The sequence below is a fragment of the Nematolebias whitei genome, chromosome 5 (genome assembly GCF_014905685.2).
Source record: "Nematolebias whitei isolate Nwh7 chromosome 5, NemWhi1, whole genome shotgun sequence".
Lineage (NCBI taxonomy): Eukaryota > Metazoa > Chordata > Actinopteri > Cyprinodontiformes > Rivulidae > Nematolebias > Nematolebias whitei.
Window position 1 is genome coordinate 12,536,381 of NC_056502.1, and position 16,690 is coordinate 12,553,070.

Below are 16,690 nucleotides of genomic sequence, written 5' to 3' on the forward strand. Positions count from 1 at the left end.
AAACTGCCAGACCTGAACCATATTTCACACATGAACTCTAAATTTTCCCACAGAACAAGGGTGGGGCAGGGGGAGGGATATTTTATGATTTCCTTAGCATTTTAGAACGATTAGGTTTAAAGAACATTAGTTGATATGAAAAGAACACAGTCTTCTTTCTTATTCTTTAGGCTGTTCCCTTCCTCAGGGGTTGCCACAGTGACCTAACTCGCATGAAGACTTGGCAGTTGTTTTTATGCCGGATGCCCTTCCTGACGCAACCACAGACCACCGAGCTACCACAGCACTCTGTGTGGAGCAGATAATAATAAATGCTATGTGTTGTCATCATTGTTTGTTCCCATACAATGATTAAACTGGTTCTCTGCATTTAACCCATCACACCTGAGATACACCCAAGTGGAGCAGTGTGCAGATATGTAAGTGCCCGGGGAGCAATTAGGGATTAGGTGTCTTGCTCAAGGACACCACGGCATGTGGGCATGGCGGGGAGTCGAACCATGACTTTCTGGCCCCAAGTCAGCTGCACTACCTCACCATCTCAGCCTCGTCAGTTAAGAGTCTTGCTCAAGGGTCCAGAGTTGGGCAAACAAGGGTGCAGGCAGGTGGGTTCTTCACCTTTTCCTACCATGTTTTGATGCTGGGGGTTGTTTGGAGGCTCACTATCTCTAACCTCTGCACCACCACTCCCCGTGAAAAGAACGCAGTAAATATTACAAACTCTTAAAAGACTGGTTGTATCACTAGTCTTTTTATGTTTTTGCTTAAAAAAAAATCATTTCACCTTCTTGAGATTTTATGAGCTTTTTGTTTGTTTAAAAAACGGATCTTTTAAAGCGGTTTCCTGCTGTTTAGGATGTTGCCCCAGGTGAGCTTTCAACAACATGTGATGGGTAAAAAAGTATGATTGTTTACATACAGCAACATCTGATAGTGATTTTTACAACTAAATTACCGGTACTTCCTAGAATAAAACCTGAAATATCACATCAGATAAACAAATTTAAATATGCTGAACTTAAAATAAATAAATTACTTAATAAAAATAAATAAATAAAATATCTAGCATTGCTTTAAGTAATTAGGTACTTCAAGGAAGTTATTCTAGGATTATTTGAATGAGTTTTAATAAACACCTGACTGAAGAACCCGTCAAAAAGATCTTCAACTCACACCTCTGGGAGAGCTTTAATCGCATCCCAGCTGAAGTGAGGGACATTGAGTCCAAGTGAGCCATGTTCTCCGCCTTCATTGTTGAGGTGGCTGCATTCAGCTGTGGCTGCAGAGTTGTCAGTTCTTTTTGTGGTGGCCATCTTCAAACTTGGTGGTGGAGACCATGGGTTAGGGAGGCTGTCAAGCTGATGAAGGAGTCCTATCAGGGCTGGTAAGACTCTGGAGAGCCAAACGATCTGCAGCCATGGCTGTTGCTAAGGCAATAGCTAGGATGTGGGAGAAGTTTGGTGAGGCCTTGGTAGAGACTCTCGATTGGCTCTGAGGAAATTCTGGCAAACCATCAGGCGACCAAAGAAAGGAAAGCAGCGCTTTACTAACACTGTGTTCAGTGAAGGTGGGGTGCTGTTGACCTCAGCCAGTGATGCCCTGGTGGAAGGAATACTTCTCAGGCTTTCTCAATCCCACTGGCATATCTTCAATGGAGGAAGCTGAGTCGGGGGGACTTCAGGGTTGATCTGTCCATAACCATGGCTGAGGTTGCCAAGGTAATAAAAAAAATTAGTGGCAGCAGGGCTCCAGGGTTGGATGAGCTACACCCTGATTTCCTTAAGGCTGTGGATGTTGTGGGGCTGTCTTAGTTGACACGCCTTTGCAACATCATGTGGACATCGAAGACAGTGCCACTGGATTGAAAGACTGGGGTGGTGGTTCCATCCATCCATCCATCCATCCATCCATTATCTTTACCCACTTATTCCATTTTTGGGTCACGGGGGTCGCCGGTGCCCATGTCCAGCAATCACTGTGCAAAGGGCGGGGTACACCCTGGACGGGTCTCCAGTCCATCACAGGGCCACATAGAGACAAACAAGACAAACAACCATTCACTCTCTCACTCACACTTAGGGACAATTTAGAGTTACCTATCAGCCTAACATGCATGTTTTTGGTCTGTGGGAGGAAACTGGAGTACCCAGAGAAAACCCACGCATGCACGGAGAGAACATGCAAACTCCACCCAGAAAGGCCCCTGGACCGGGGTTTGAACCAAGGACCTGCTCGCTGAGAGGCAGCAGCTCTACCAGTTTTGCCACCGTGCTGCCCCGGGTGGTGGTTCCCCTTTTCAAAAAGGGGGACCGGAGGGTGTGCTCCAACTATTGGGGCATCACTCTCAGCCTCCCTGGTAAGGTCTATTCAGGGGTACTGGAAAAACGAGTCCAATCGTTGGTTGAACCTCAGATCCAGGAACAACAATGCAAGATCTGTCCTAGGCGTGGAACACTGGACCAGCTCTTTACCCTCACTAGGGTCCTCAAGGGGTCATGGGGGTTTGCCCATCCAGTCTAAATAAGTTTTGTGTACTAGGAGAAGGTGTTCGACCATGTTCCTTTGGGTACACTGTGGTGGGTGCTACACGAGTATGGGATTGGGGGCCTGTTGCTATGCGCTGTTCAGTCCCTATACAAGTGATGCGAGAGCTTCATTTTGCATTGCCAGCAGTAAGTTGGACCCCTTCAGGTTGGGAGATGATCTCTGCCAGGGCTGCCTGTTGTCACTGATTATGTTCAGAACTTTTATGGACAGAGTTTCTCGGTGCAGCCAGGGTGCGGAGGGATTCCGGATCAGTGGCCTCAGGATTCCTTCTCAACTCTTTGCAGATGATGTGGTCCTGCTGGCATCATTGTGCCGTGATCTTCAGCTCTCACTGGAGCTGTTCGCAGTCAAGTGTGAAGCAGATGGCATGAGAACCAGCACCTCCAATTCTGAGGCCATGGTCTTCAGGTGGAAAAGGGGGGATTTCTCTTGGGTCAAGGGGGAGGTTTTGCCTCAAGTGGAGGAGTTCAAGTACCTTGGGGTTTTGTTCATGAGTGAGGGAAAAATGGAGCGTGAGATTGACAGACGGATTGATGTGGCATCTGCAGTATTGCAGACTCTGTGCCAGTCTGTTGTGGTAATGAGGGAACTGAGCTGTAAGGCGAAGCTCTCCATTTACCAGTTGGTCTACGTTTCTACCCTCACCTATGGCCACAAACTCTGGGTGGTGACTGAAAGAATGAGATCACGGATACAGGTGGTCGAAATGAGTTTCCTCCGCAGGGTAGCTGGACTCTCCTTTAGAGATAGGGTGAGAAGTTCTGTTACCTGAGAGAGACTCGGAGTAGAGCTGCTGCTCCTCCGCATCGAGAGGAGCCAGTTGAGGTGGTTCTTGTAAGAATACTCCCTGGGCGCCTTCCTAGCGAGGTGTTTCAGGCACGTCCCAGTGGGAGGAGACCCCGGGGAAGACAGAGGACATGATGGAGAGACTCTCATGGCCGGGGAATGCCTTGGAATCCTCCCAGAATAGCTGGAAGAGGTGGCTGTGGAAAGAGATGTCTGGGCGTTCCTGCTCAAGCTGCTGCCCCCACAACCCGACTTCAGAACAATCTGTAGATAATGGATGAATAGAGTTTTAATAAAACCTTTGTTCATTGGTTCATTATATATTTTGATTCATGACCACTTTTTACCTTTTGTTTGTGAGCAATAAATATAAAAAAACAAGAACTTTTTTTTTTAATTATTCAGTATTTTTCAGACAGGGTGGTAGATACTTCCAGCTCTTCTTCTTTTTTTTTTTTTTTTGCCTTTCAGATGTAGTGACCAGTAAAATACTTCCATTCACCACAATATACACAGCAACAGCAGCAACAACAAAAAACTACTGTTAGGAATTAATAAAATGTGATTCACCTAAGCTCAAATCAACAAATTCAAATGTACATAATAGGCTTTGTTTGTAGATAGAAGCAGGAATCCAGACAGAAATATTTTTGTCATAATAATTAATAATCTTTGCAAGTGTGACCTATTTCTCAAGAGTGTGTGCTACCTTTAAACATAGAGCTAAAGTAACCTTTATCAGTGTGAGAGTTTGGTGGCTCTTTATGGAGTTGTGATGTGTTTATAGTATTTTTGTTGTTGTTGTTTGTTTTCTTGTTGTTGTTTTGTTCAGTTCATAAAAGGAAATTTAAATATATATTTATGTTTAAAGTGCCTGAAGCTAATCTTTCATGACTTGTTTTGCACAAATAAAACAAAGCAATTGTTGTATGGCAACTGACTTCTGGAAGACCTCACCAGCTTGTTTCAGCCTCTGGCTCAGACTCTGCAAATTCAACATCACACTTAGAAGATTCTCCTCACTACCCCCAGCCAAGTGTGGAGACCCCCACTTTACCCTCACCCACACCACCACACACAAAATTACATCTCCCAATACGCACACAGTCACACACTCTCCCCAGCATCACATACACACAAGGCCTGCTGTGCCCATAAAATCAGCATAGTTTTCAGAAATTCTTTTAACACCTCCTATCCAACGTGGACGCACCCCAACACATTTACACAAACACGCACGCTCGTGTGAACCCACACAATTAATGTGAAATCACATCCATCTTCCACCCTCCCGCCCCTACCCTGTTCTCCATTACAAATAGCTGAGGATTGCATTCTCCCCCTCCGGCCTTGCCTGATGTTGTTTTTACATGTCTTGTTGTGTGCAGTATTCTCCCTTATGTAAGGCTAAATTACCCAATCTGAGAGTTATTCTCAGTGGGGGCGACTGCACTGGTGCATTCCAAACTCAGCGAGGGGAGATTTAGAGTGAGGTGGAAAGAGAGATAATCTTTCCTTAATGATTATTTTTTTTATGGCAGCCTCGCTGGATGGTTTGCAGCAAGGAAAAGCGGAGCATGCTGCAAAAGTCAGAGGTCAGATTTGAACTGAACAGCACCTGCTGAGTTACCATGCTGACACAGAGTCAACAATTCTAAATGGATTATTTCTCTGCAGATTTAACCCCTGCCTTAGTACGAGAACAGAGGATTTCTTGATAAACATTGACTCAGAGATAAGTCTGCAGTGAAGCCAGTAAAGATCCTGTTTACCCTGTAAAGAGTCACTAGAGATTGAAGTCCTGTCCAGAACACACTGGTTGGAAGAAAGGAAAATATTCTGAACCTATGTAGGCCTACATAGTGAAAGGCATGAACACAGGTCTGTCATGGAGTTGCATACACTTTATTTGTTGTTGTTATTTAACAAACAAGTAATTTATTTAGAATTGAATAATAATTAAATGTTAAAACACAAGTTTTTAAAATAATTTTTTAGAGAGAAATAACACCAATTTAACAACAAAGTCCATGCTCAATAATCCAGGTATACAATCCAATAATCCAGGTATACAATCCGACATTTTTCAGTCAGGTCATCTGGACAGTTTCTTTTTTTTGTGCTGAAACATTTTGCCTTCGATCCGGAAGGCTTCATCAGTCAAGGAAACACACAACAAAACTGATTCTTCCCCCAACAGCTTACTCCAAAGTGGAACAAACCAGTTATGTTGGTGCTAAAATGGTCTCTTTGTCACGCCCCCTCCTCCATTGCCGGCCTTCTTCCTTGTTTACAGACGTGTCAAACTGGTTGAAAACAACAAAGTCCATGCTCAATAATCCAGGTATACAATCCAACATTTTTCAGTCAGGTCATCTGGACAGTTTCTTTCTTTCTTTTTTTTTGTGCTGAAATGTTTTGCCTTCGATCTGGAACACCAGTTTAAATGTGATGGCAGCAGCACATCTCAAGAAAAGTTGGCACGGGTCAACAAAAGTCTGCCAAAATAAGAGGTATAAATAAGATCCAATTGGAAAAGCATTCTGCGATTAATTAGATCAATGACAGCAAGTCAAATAGAGAGCTCGGTATTAAAAGAACATTTTCAGAATTAAAGATGGGCAGAGGTTCACAAGTCTGGAAACAATTTGTATTTTAAAATGGTGGTACAAAAAAGAAAGTCTCAACAGTAAATTGTGAATGTTTCATTTATCTGATCATCTACAGTTTATACTATCATCAAAAGAGGTAAAGAATCTGGAGCAATTCCTGAGCACAAAGAAGAAGGCCAAATACGGAATGCCTGTGATCCTCCCTGCACTAAAACAGGTCAGATTCTGTTGTAGACATTACTGCATGGGCTCAGGAACACTTTCACCAATAAATATCTGTAAACAAAGTTTGCTGTGCCATCCACAAATGCAAGTTAAAGCTCTATCCTGCAAAGAAGAAGGCTAATGTGAACACTTTCCATAAAATGCCTTTATCTTCCACAGGACAATGTCATTTAAAATTCACTGAAGTAATGGAGAATATCATTTTGTCGTCAGGCAAATCAAAATGTTCAATTCTCTTTGGTAACCGTGTCCTCCGTGCTAAAAAGGACAGAGTCTGACTAGCCTGTTATGAGAGCGCAGTTCAAATGCCTGCCTCTCTGATGGTATGGTGGTGCATTAGTCTCTTTTGCATGGCCATCTTACGCATCTGGATGGGACCATAAACGCCAAATTGTATGTACAGATTTGTGAAACAGCATATGATCCCATCCAGGCCATGTCTTTTTTGGTGAAGGCCTTGCATATTTAAGCAAGATAAAGCTAAAGCGTTGGAGAAAAATTTCCTCACTTTATCTTACTTACTCAAAAGGAGCCACACTCGACAGCAGGAGCAGATTTTTAATCGGTATTTACTAACAAGGACAGATTTTCAGGACAGTTTATACATATATACAGGAAGTACACACACAGACCATTCACGAGAATCTGCCATATGTGTGAAGCTTGCTTTTATAAGCTTACATGTATCAGTTCAGCTGAGCTCAGACTCGGAGTCATCTTGGAGCAGCCTGCAGTCCAAACTTCTCACTAATTAAAAACATTTCAAGGTCAAGTCAAGGTCAGTGCTCTTTATTGTCATTCGCATCACATGTGGCACATGAGGTGGAACGAAACTGTGTACACCGGGTCCCAGTTATGTCCAACAATAGCAAAACTATAAAGTGTAAAAGAAACAGTTCTAAGTAGGATGTTAACTAAGAAATACATTAAACTAAGAAATACGCTAAACACTTAATAGTGCAAAACAATACACTGAACAGCAGCAGCACAAACCTGAGTCCGTGTGAGCATGAGTATGAATGAATACAGCAGCATGAAATAATCAGCAGCATGAGATCAGCAGCTTGGATAATCAGCAGCACATATCAACAGTCAAAGTGGTATTAGGTTATAGTGGGGTTTTTCTCACTATGATAATCCTGATTAGGGATTTATGAGTCTAACAGCTTCAGGGTAGAAGTTGTTCCTCAGTCTAGTGGTTCTGCACTTAATGCTCCTTAACCTCCTTCCTGAGGTGTGTGGGGCAAAAAGTGTGTGTGCTGGGTGAGTGGGGTCCTTCATGGTGCATGTGGCCCTCTTCCTGCATCTAGAAGTGTAGATGTCTGTGATGGTGGGGAGGCTGACTCCAACAGACTTCTGTGCAGCCTTCACCACTCTCTGCAGAGCTTTTCTTTCTGCAGCTGTGCAGGCCCTGTGCCACACATTGATGCTGGAGCACAGGATGCTCTCCAATGCACACCTGTAGAAGGAGGTGAGGACTGAGCTTCCCAGGCCAGCTCGCCTCAGCCACCTGAGGAAGTAAAGTCTCTGATGAGCTTTCTTGATCAGGCTGGTGGTGTTGTTGTCTCAGCTGAGGTTGTGATTCAGGTACACACCCAAGTACTTGTAGCTGGAGACCACTTCCACTCCAGATCATTCTATATTCAGGGCGTGGGGGTGGATATGTATGTTTGTTCCATCTGAAATCCACGACCATCTCCTTTGTCTTCACATTGATATGAAGTTTGTTCCTCCTGCACCAACTCTCCTGGTTTGGCACACAATGAAGAAAAAAAGACAAAAAAGGCCTGGAATAGTTGAACAGCTAAAATCCTACACCAGACAAGAATGGGGCAACCTTAGCAAATGTTCTCCTCGGTTCCTAAATGTTAAGACATTTAAAAGAAGAGATGACCCCACGTTTTTGATATACGATACTGCCATCAAATTCAAAACTACATTTTGCATTCTTTTGTGATTTAAATTTGAAATAATGTCCCAACCTTTTAGGCTTTTGCATTTTACTAGATACAAGTGGCACATTCACTCTCCTGCTGTTTATTAAAGGTCAGTCCTGTGACAAATGGGTTGTGAAACTTTCATCTCTGTAGCAAGATTGTTAGATGCAGACTTCTTACCCAACAGTTTACAATCCAGATGTGCCATGCACATTGATTCTGGCTGGGTCATGTTCCTGGATTCTTTCATGCATGTGATCCAAACTGAGATGCTTCCAATCAAATCATTCATTGTCCTTGCACTCCTTCATGAGGACTTCTCACAGAATGAGCAGGAGGCTGAGATACGGACAGAGACAGATCCTCTATTGATAAGGACAAAAAAAAAAAAAACCGCACACTTCATTGTGCAGCACTGTAGCTTCTTTGTAGACACTAGACACTGGCAAACCCACATGAGAAACATGACGGAAGCGGAGACAGCCGTTTGGTTTGACTAATACTGGGTTATTGTTGGTTAAATAAAATGTGTGCAGTTAGTAGCTTTGCAATGTTTTGAAATAAATTAAAGTGTTCAATCAATAGTACAGAACTTTAGATTTGGGGTTCTGTGAAATAGATATAAACAATATTTTAGTTATTGTCGCTAACTACTTGAATGACTTCAGTTTGGAGAAAAATGTTTTATTCTGACTGTTTGTCAAGTTAGCACCTCTAAACATGGCCAAAAATAAAGTTAATTGCTGCCACCCTATAACACTTCTAATCTCAATAATTTCATTGTAGTTCAAGCAAACACCATTTTATAAACTTTCACACTGAAGTTTCACATTTCTCAGTATTTTACATATAATTCAGTGGGTCTGCGTGAGTACAAATAGTAGCATATTCAGCTAGCTCTGAGGCGTGCAACTATTTTTACCAAAGGAACACAGGGAGTGGAGAGCCAAACCAGCAGGATGAACTGAATTTAGCCTAATATAAATTTAATAATTACTTATAAATATATTTTTTAATTATCTAGTAAGAATAGATGTAACTGGACAATGCAAATCTGAGCCATCCATCCATCCATTTTCTTTTACCCGCTTCTTCCATTTTGGGTCACGGGGGTCGCCGGTGTCCATGTCCAACAACTGTGGCGAGGGGCGGGGTACACCCTGGACAGGTCACAAGTCCTGAGCCAGCCATTTAAAGATAAATTACAAAACAAAATAACTATTTTTTGCTTCTTTTCTATTTTGTATTTATTTATATTTTGTCCATTGAAAGCAATCCAAATTTTGTTGGGCTTGAACAGGTGCGCTGAAGTCACGCTTCATTCCTGAGGTAGATGTGAAGGACAGCTGCCAAAAACAGAGGCTGTGTCTGGATTTGCTCTCTTCTCCTGTAAAGAACATTCTCCTGTCCTTGTTTCTTTTTGTCACAGAGCGTTTACAAGCAGCAGAATTCCCAAAACACTTTTTGATAAAGGCCTCATCAGAGAGCTTACCGCATTTAGCACTTTTGTGAGATAGAAAACGAGCCTTGACTGCTGTTTTCCTGAATGTTCATTCATTCATTCAACCTTTATTTAGACAAACTTTGGTAAAAGTTTTGTTTACTTTTTAGTTTGCTAAAGCTTCTGATGTGTGTGCTCCTCTGTATTTCCCTCTATGTTTAGTCTGACTGTGCCGATTTAAGTCGTATTTCTTAACAGCAGTGTTCAGTTTAACACAGTTTCTCACTGACTTCAATTCAGTTCAGTTCAGTTTATCTACAGTATAAAACGCCAAGTCACAACAGAAGTCATCGCAGGGCACTGAACAGAAACATTCATTTACATAAAAAGTCAGTTAATAACATAAATTATTTAAGGAGCAGACTGCTTTGAGTCTAACTTTGTTGCAGACTCTCATCTTGAGCAAGCATGAAGGCAACAGTGGAAAGGAAAAACTCCCTCATGAGGAAGAAACTTCCATCAGAACCAGGCTCAGGATAAGCGGCCATCAAGAGGACAGGAAGGAGGAAGAGATAAACAATTGCAGGTCGAGAATCACATTTTAAGATAGAAATAATTTCAAATGTAAATTATTCATATGTATGCATTTGTAACTATTCATGTTTAAAAATGAGGTCAAATTGTCCTCCAATAGTCTAAGCCTATAGCAGCAAAACAAGCCGACCTTAACTATAGGATTTATCAAAAAGGAAAGTCTTAAGTCCAGTCTTAAAACTGGGCAATGTTTCAGCCTCTCGGACCGAAACTGGAAGTTGGTTCCACAAGAGAGGAGCCTGATAAGTCAAGTCACATTTATTTATATAGCATATTTAAAACAGTAACTGTTATCAAAGTGCTTACCAAAAAAGATCACAGCATCAAATATTAATAACACGATATTAAATCATCATGAATAAAAGCATAAAAACATGAAATATAATTAGAAACAATGAAATATTAAATCAAATCACCCTGCGTTAAATGTCATGTGATGAATGAAAGATCTTCCTCCCATTCTGCTTTTGGAAACTCTAGGAACCACAAGTAAGACTGCAGTCTGTGAGCGAAGTGCTCAGTTAGGAAAATATGGAACAATACGATCTCGAATATAAGATGGAACTAGGTTGTTGAGAGCTTTGTAGGCTAGAATTAATATTTTGAATACAATTCTGAATTTGACAGGGAGCCAATGGAGAGAAGCTAAAACTGGAGAGATATGATCTCTCCTACTAACTCTCATTACAACTCTGGCAGTAGCATTTTGGATCAACTGAAGATATTTTTTTAAGTATTTTGGACACCCAGAAAAACAAATCATTGCAATAGTCCAGCCTAGACATAATAAAAGCATGAACCAGTTTTTTTTTTAATCAACGACCTTTTCATAGGAACTATTTACAGCTGGGACAACATTTTGAAACGGTGTTAGGAAATATTCCCAGCCTCAAGTGAGATAAGAGAGCAATTCATCTAAATGGTGCCAGACTCTATGGTCACAAGCTACTTTGACCTTTGCAGCTTTACAGGAGGTATTCTCCATCAGTCACACCTTTCCAGCTTGTAAATCATGCCGTCACAGCTAAGTGGTGGAAGCAAACTGAACCATTTTCAATGCATGAAGAGGTTGAAATAATTGAATTACTGAGTTGGTAATCAAAGGAGTTCTTGTTCAACCTCACTTAGCATCTGACTCAAGAATGACATGTGGTCTTAGTAGTGTATATTCACAAGGTCACAAGGCTTCTGTGCACATTATCCCTCAAGTTGTCATGATTAAAAAAAAAAAAAAAACAGCTGATCAACCAGTATGATCTAAACACATTTTTTTTTCATTTCATTTCAGCAATATTCATGATAAAAATAAGATAGAAAAGCATTGAGCTCAGTATATTTTTATTAAAAAGCAAAGAAAGTTTCATCTGTTGCAACTTTGTCATAGAATTGCGCTGCTCGGGGTGGCTGCATGTTGGCGTAGCTCTGTTACATTCATTCTATGATGTGTAACCATAACAACAAGGTAGTTTTCTACAACCAGGAGCAGCTGATTAACAGCTCAAAAACTCAAATAATACCTCAGTTACAGCCCCAAAATACCAGATGAGTTGAAAAGGAGGTGCCGTGGATGCATTCCCATCTACCTGGCGGCGGTGCTTGAGTGTCTGACTGCTGAGATCCAGGAAATGGCGGAAAACGCAGCTTGTGACAGTGGGAGGACCAGAATTGTCCCTCGACACCTGTAGTTCCATCCGCGGGAACAAGGATTTTGACAAGCTGTTGGGAGGAGTGGCCATCACTTGGGGAGGAGTTCAGGCAGTCCTGCTGCCCAAGACGACCGAGAGGTCTGCTGGGTCCAGATGGACAGGTCGGCATCTGCATCCAGTTTCTTTGGATCTGCTGTAGGATGGACTGCTGCAGATCCTTCCTGTCTACAGACAGCATCTAGAACAACTCTTTAATGAAATCAGGATGATGAGCTACAACAACAATTAAGTTCCCTTTGAGACCAATAAAGTATTTTTGAATTTGAATTTTTAATCGAATCTATAATAAATTCAAACTTTTAATATGCCCTCATGACATTCATGTCTACCACCAGACAATATTTTTAATAAATATCTAAATGTGCTTTTAACATTGGGCTTACAGAACCATATACAGTATTTTAATTGTAAACACAACAAAATTTATCCATGTTTGAAGTGACTGTGACATAATGATCCCATCACTATTAGACCATAAAAAACTCGTACCAGGACATGAAATAGCAGTGCAGGTCAAAGGCTAAAACCCTAAATACTCAGGCTTGTTTGCACATTACACACAATAATATATAATGGGATCTATGGCTTAAAGACTGAATTCTCATGAGCTCTCTTTCCATCTATCTTTTGAAAAGGCATCCTCTTGTAGAGGGTCTTAGCAAGAAAAACAGGAGTGTATGCTCTTGAAATCAATCAGTCCTCCTCATTATAGCTTGCCGCCAAAAAGCGAGGGCAGATGATAATGTTTATGCTCGTGTCTCAGTGCGTGTGTTCGCGTGTGTGTGTGCGTTCATGTCAAAATAATTCATGAACAAATTTTAATGAAACCCTTAGAAAGTCATCACTGGATGAACTTGTAAAACTAATTAACATGAAGTCAATCCCATTGAAGATGGCTGCAAGAACCAAGTCATCTTAAAAATAAAAATAAAAATGGCTACAACTCAGTCAGTTTTATAAACATTGATCTAAAATTGGTTATGGTAGTAGATCAGAGTAATCCCCAACAAATGTTATGAGTGCTAACAGATTATGCAAGTTTTTGTGATTGTCTGTCATTAACCATGTGGGACCAACACTGTCTGTTAGCAAAATATCTAATAAACTACTGCCCAAATTATAATGTAACTGTAAGGAAATAGTAAATGAATATACATCCACAACTATTTAACTTTTGGGGCTAACTTAATTCAGGATGCTTGCCACAACCAATTAACTTTGGAAAACACACAAATGGCTGTATGCCAGTTAATGTTACCGATACTGAGAAAGATTTATAAGTGAGCATCATTCCCAACACATATTCCAAGTGCTACTCAATGGGCAAGAGCTTTGCCTTAAACTTTAGCAATAAATCTTGGTGTCAATTCTACTTTGTATTATTAACAAAATATATCATGAACCATTTGACACATTTTTTATGAAACTCTCCGTTACTACTCATCGAATGTACCGCTTCACCTAAAAAACCTTTAGAGTTAATCCAGTTCAAGAAAGCCAGCAGAGCTAACTGGTATTAGTTAACACAAAAATAGCTGCAGCTCAGACCGTTTTACAGATACTGAACACAAATTTGATGTAGTAGTAGCCGAGCATCATTTTCATCATATACTCTGAGCACTAGCACATCTAGTTCAAGTTCAAGTTGTGTTTATTTGTCATAGGCAGGTTAACACAGGGTTAACAGTTCAATGAAATGCTTAAGATGAGAAGAACCGATTCGACTCGCTAAAAAAAATCAAAGAACAAACCAAAAGAAAATATTAAAAGCATGCAATAAGCGTACACAAAATAAAGTAATTATAATATTTACAATGTCCTAAAGAGAGATATTGAACAACAATCTAGTAATATTGAATGGATTTGTGCATATTGTTGTTTGCAAGGTTTGGTCAGAGCATAAGAGGAAATTAGTATTAAACTCTGGCATGGAAGGCAGCAGGCAACGCATTCCTTTAGGGAATGCTAAGCTTTTAATTTTGCACTGACCTCCTAGGCAAACAGATCTCTCCAGAAGGGAGTGTTGAAGCAGTAAGGACAAAAAAAAAAAAAAAACAACAACACACACACACACAAAAAAAAAAACAACACTGTCTGTTTTCATAGTTATGGCAGAAGCTTAACCACTTGCTGTGCTTTGGCTAAAAAAGAGAAGGACAGGAGGAAAGTGAGGTCACAGGAAGGAAGAACAAATGGATAAAACGAAGGGAAAAGGTGGGGTGTAGCAGCTGGTCAAAGTAAGCAGCAGGAGAAGTAATTGTCAGGAGATAGCACTGGGCCACAGTGGGAGCAGGGACTGGATAATAGCTGAGGATCATGGGATATGCTGGCCCACATACGTGTTCAAAGGCAGCGCACAGATGACAGTGCAGTGGCATACCAGGCACTGATCCAGAGTCTCAACCCTTTTGGGAAGAAACTCTCCTCTCTTTTTTTTTTTTTTTTGAGTGTCCCTTGCATTCTCAAACCACTCAGTTTCTACTCCCCTTCCTTTTTAATTCACTTCAGCTCTTCTCTCTTTTGTCATTTTTGCTTTCTCCACATTATCCAATAAATTCTGTGTCAGTGTCTTTTCTCACTGGTGCTCCTAATCAAATTTGATTAGCTCCAAGAAAAGGAGGAAATACTAACTCAGTGCTGACACAAGAGACAACGCCCTTCAACTGACATTTGTTTTCTCAATAACTTGTGGCTTTGCTGAAAGAATGGTAAATATTCAACTCCCACAGAGGTACATCCAAACCCACACACATGTATGCACGTAGCATAAACAGAGTATTAAATAGGTTTAACACTATGTCAACAAACTCAGTGCGTTGTCCCCAGAGGCCTATAAGCTGAGTTTCTTAAAGACCATTGTTCACCTCTGGCTTCTTGTTTATAACTGAGCTTGGCTTTGCCACATGTGTGTCACTGGCATTTATATATAATGAATATGGGTTAATACAGCAAGTGTAAAAGCAATCACAGTAAAATCTAAGTATTATTTATATATTTCCTAGTGAGCAATAAAAGTAGACCAATGACAAATGTCATAATTCATTCTACCTTCTTAATATATGAGCAGACATGCTATTCCATGCTACAGGTTAGACCAAAGCCACAGAAAAGTGATTACCACAAATAAAGTTTAACTACAGAGCTAATTACCGTATACAGAATTAATTGGAATTTAAAAATTCAAAATGAATGTGGCAGCACAGTGGCGCAACGGGTAGAGCTGCTGCCTCTCAGCGAGCAGGTCCCTGGTTCAAACCCCGGTCCAGGGGCCTTTCTGGGTGGAGTTTGCATGTTCTCTCCGTGCATGCGTGGGTTTTCTCCGGGTACTCCGGTTTCCTCCCACAGACCAAAAACATGCATGTTAGGCTGATTGGTAACTCTAAATTGTCCCTAGGTGTGAGTGAGAGAGTGAATGGTTGTTTGTCTCGTTTGTCTCTATGTGGCCCTGTGATGGACTTGCGACCCGTCCAGGGTGTACCCCGCCTCTCGCACAGTGATTGCTGGACATGGGCACCAGTGACCCCCATGACCCAAAATGGAATAAACGGGTAAAGATAATGGATGGATGGATGAAAATGAATGTGAATCTCCATCAACAGTTCTAAATATGCATATTAACATATTAACTACTTTTACAATCACTTCCAGGAAAAAACGATGACTGGTAATGTCTAAATCCAGATTCACGCTGCAACTGTTGGCACACTGCACGATGCAAGACTTAACAGATGGCTGACTGTATGACTCTTTGCAGCAGTATATTTGAGCATGCCACAATTAAACAATACATTAAAATAAAGCTTTCGCATTTTTTATAATCAGACACTGAAAAGGGAGAGAAAACAGACAGCTGTGGCCATGCGTAAGGTTGGAAAAAAAGACGTCAGTTTTAACAGCAGTCACATAATTGCACAACTTGTGACTTTTGTCATAGGTTGTGTTTGATAAGAGTGCTGAACCAGCTGATGGTGAACCTAGCTTAAGTTATACAGTATGCATACTTCCCAGTCTACCTGTTAATGAACCATGAAGTCTATGATGTAATTTTGTCATTCATACCTGTCTGTGAGGGTTAGCTACGTAATTTTGTGATTTTGCACGCGCATACAGCAACAATAAAACTCCCAATCAACAGGTGGCGCCAAACACAAAATTACTACCAGAAGTAAAACCACACACACAAAAGAAGATACACACAAAGGAGCATTAGGAATGGCATTAATCTGGCCTACAGTTCTAATGTTAAAAATCTTGGTGTTATTTTTGATCAGGACATGTCTTTTATCCCCCACATTAAAAACGTTACTAGAGCCGCCTTCTTCCACCTGCATAATAACGCTAAAATTAGAAACATCTTATCTAAAAATGATACAGAAAAACTGGTTCATGCTTTTATCACGTCTAGACTGGACTGTTTTTTTCATTCAACCTTTATTTATACAGGTTAATCCCATTGGGCCTTGGGAACTCATTTTACTATTGCAATGGTTTATTAACTGGGTGTCCAAATACTCCTTTAAAAGGTCTTCAGTTGATCCAAAACGCTGCTGCCAAGTCTTAACTGGAGTTAGTAGAGATCATATCTCTCCAGTTTAAGCTTCTCTCCATTGGCTCCCTGTCAAATCCAGAATTGAATTAAAAAATCTTACTTCTAACCTACAAAGCTCTCAACAACCTAGCTCCATTTTATATTCAAGATCGTATTGTTCCATGTGCACTTCGCTCTCAGACTGCAGAGTTTCCAAAAGCAGAATGGGAGGAAGATCTTTCAGGCTCTTGTCTTATGAAACCAACTTCCAGTTTCTGTCCGTGAGGCTGACACATTGTCCAGTTTTAAGACTG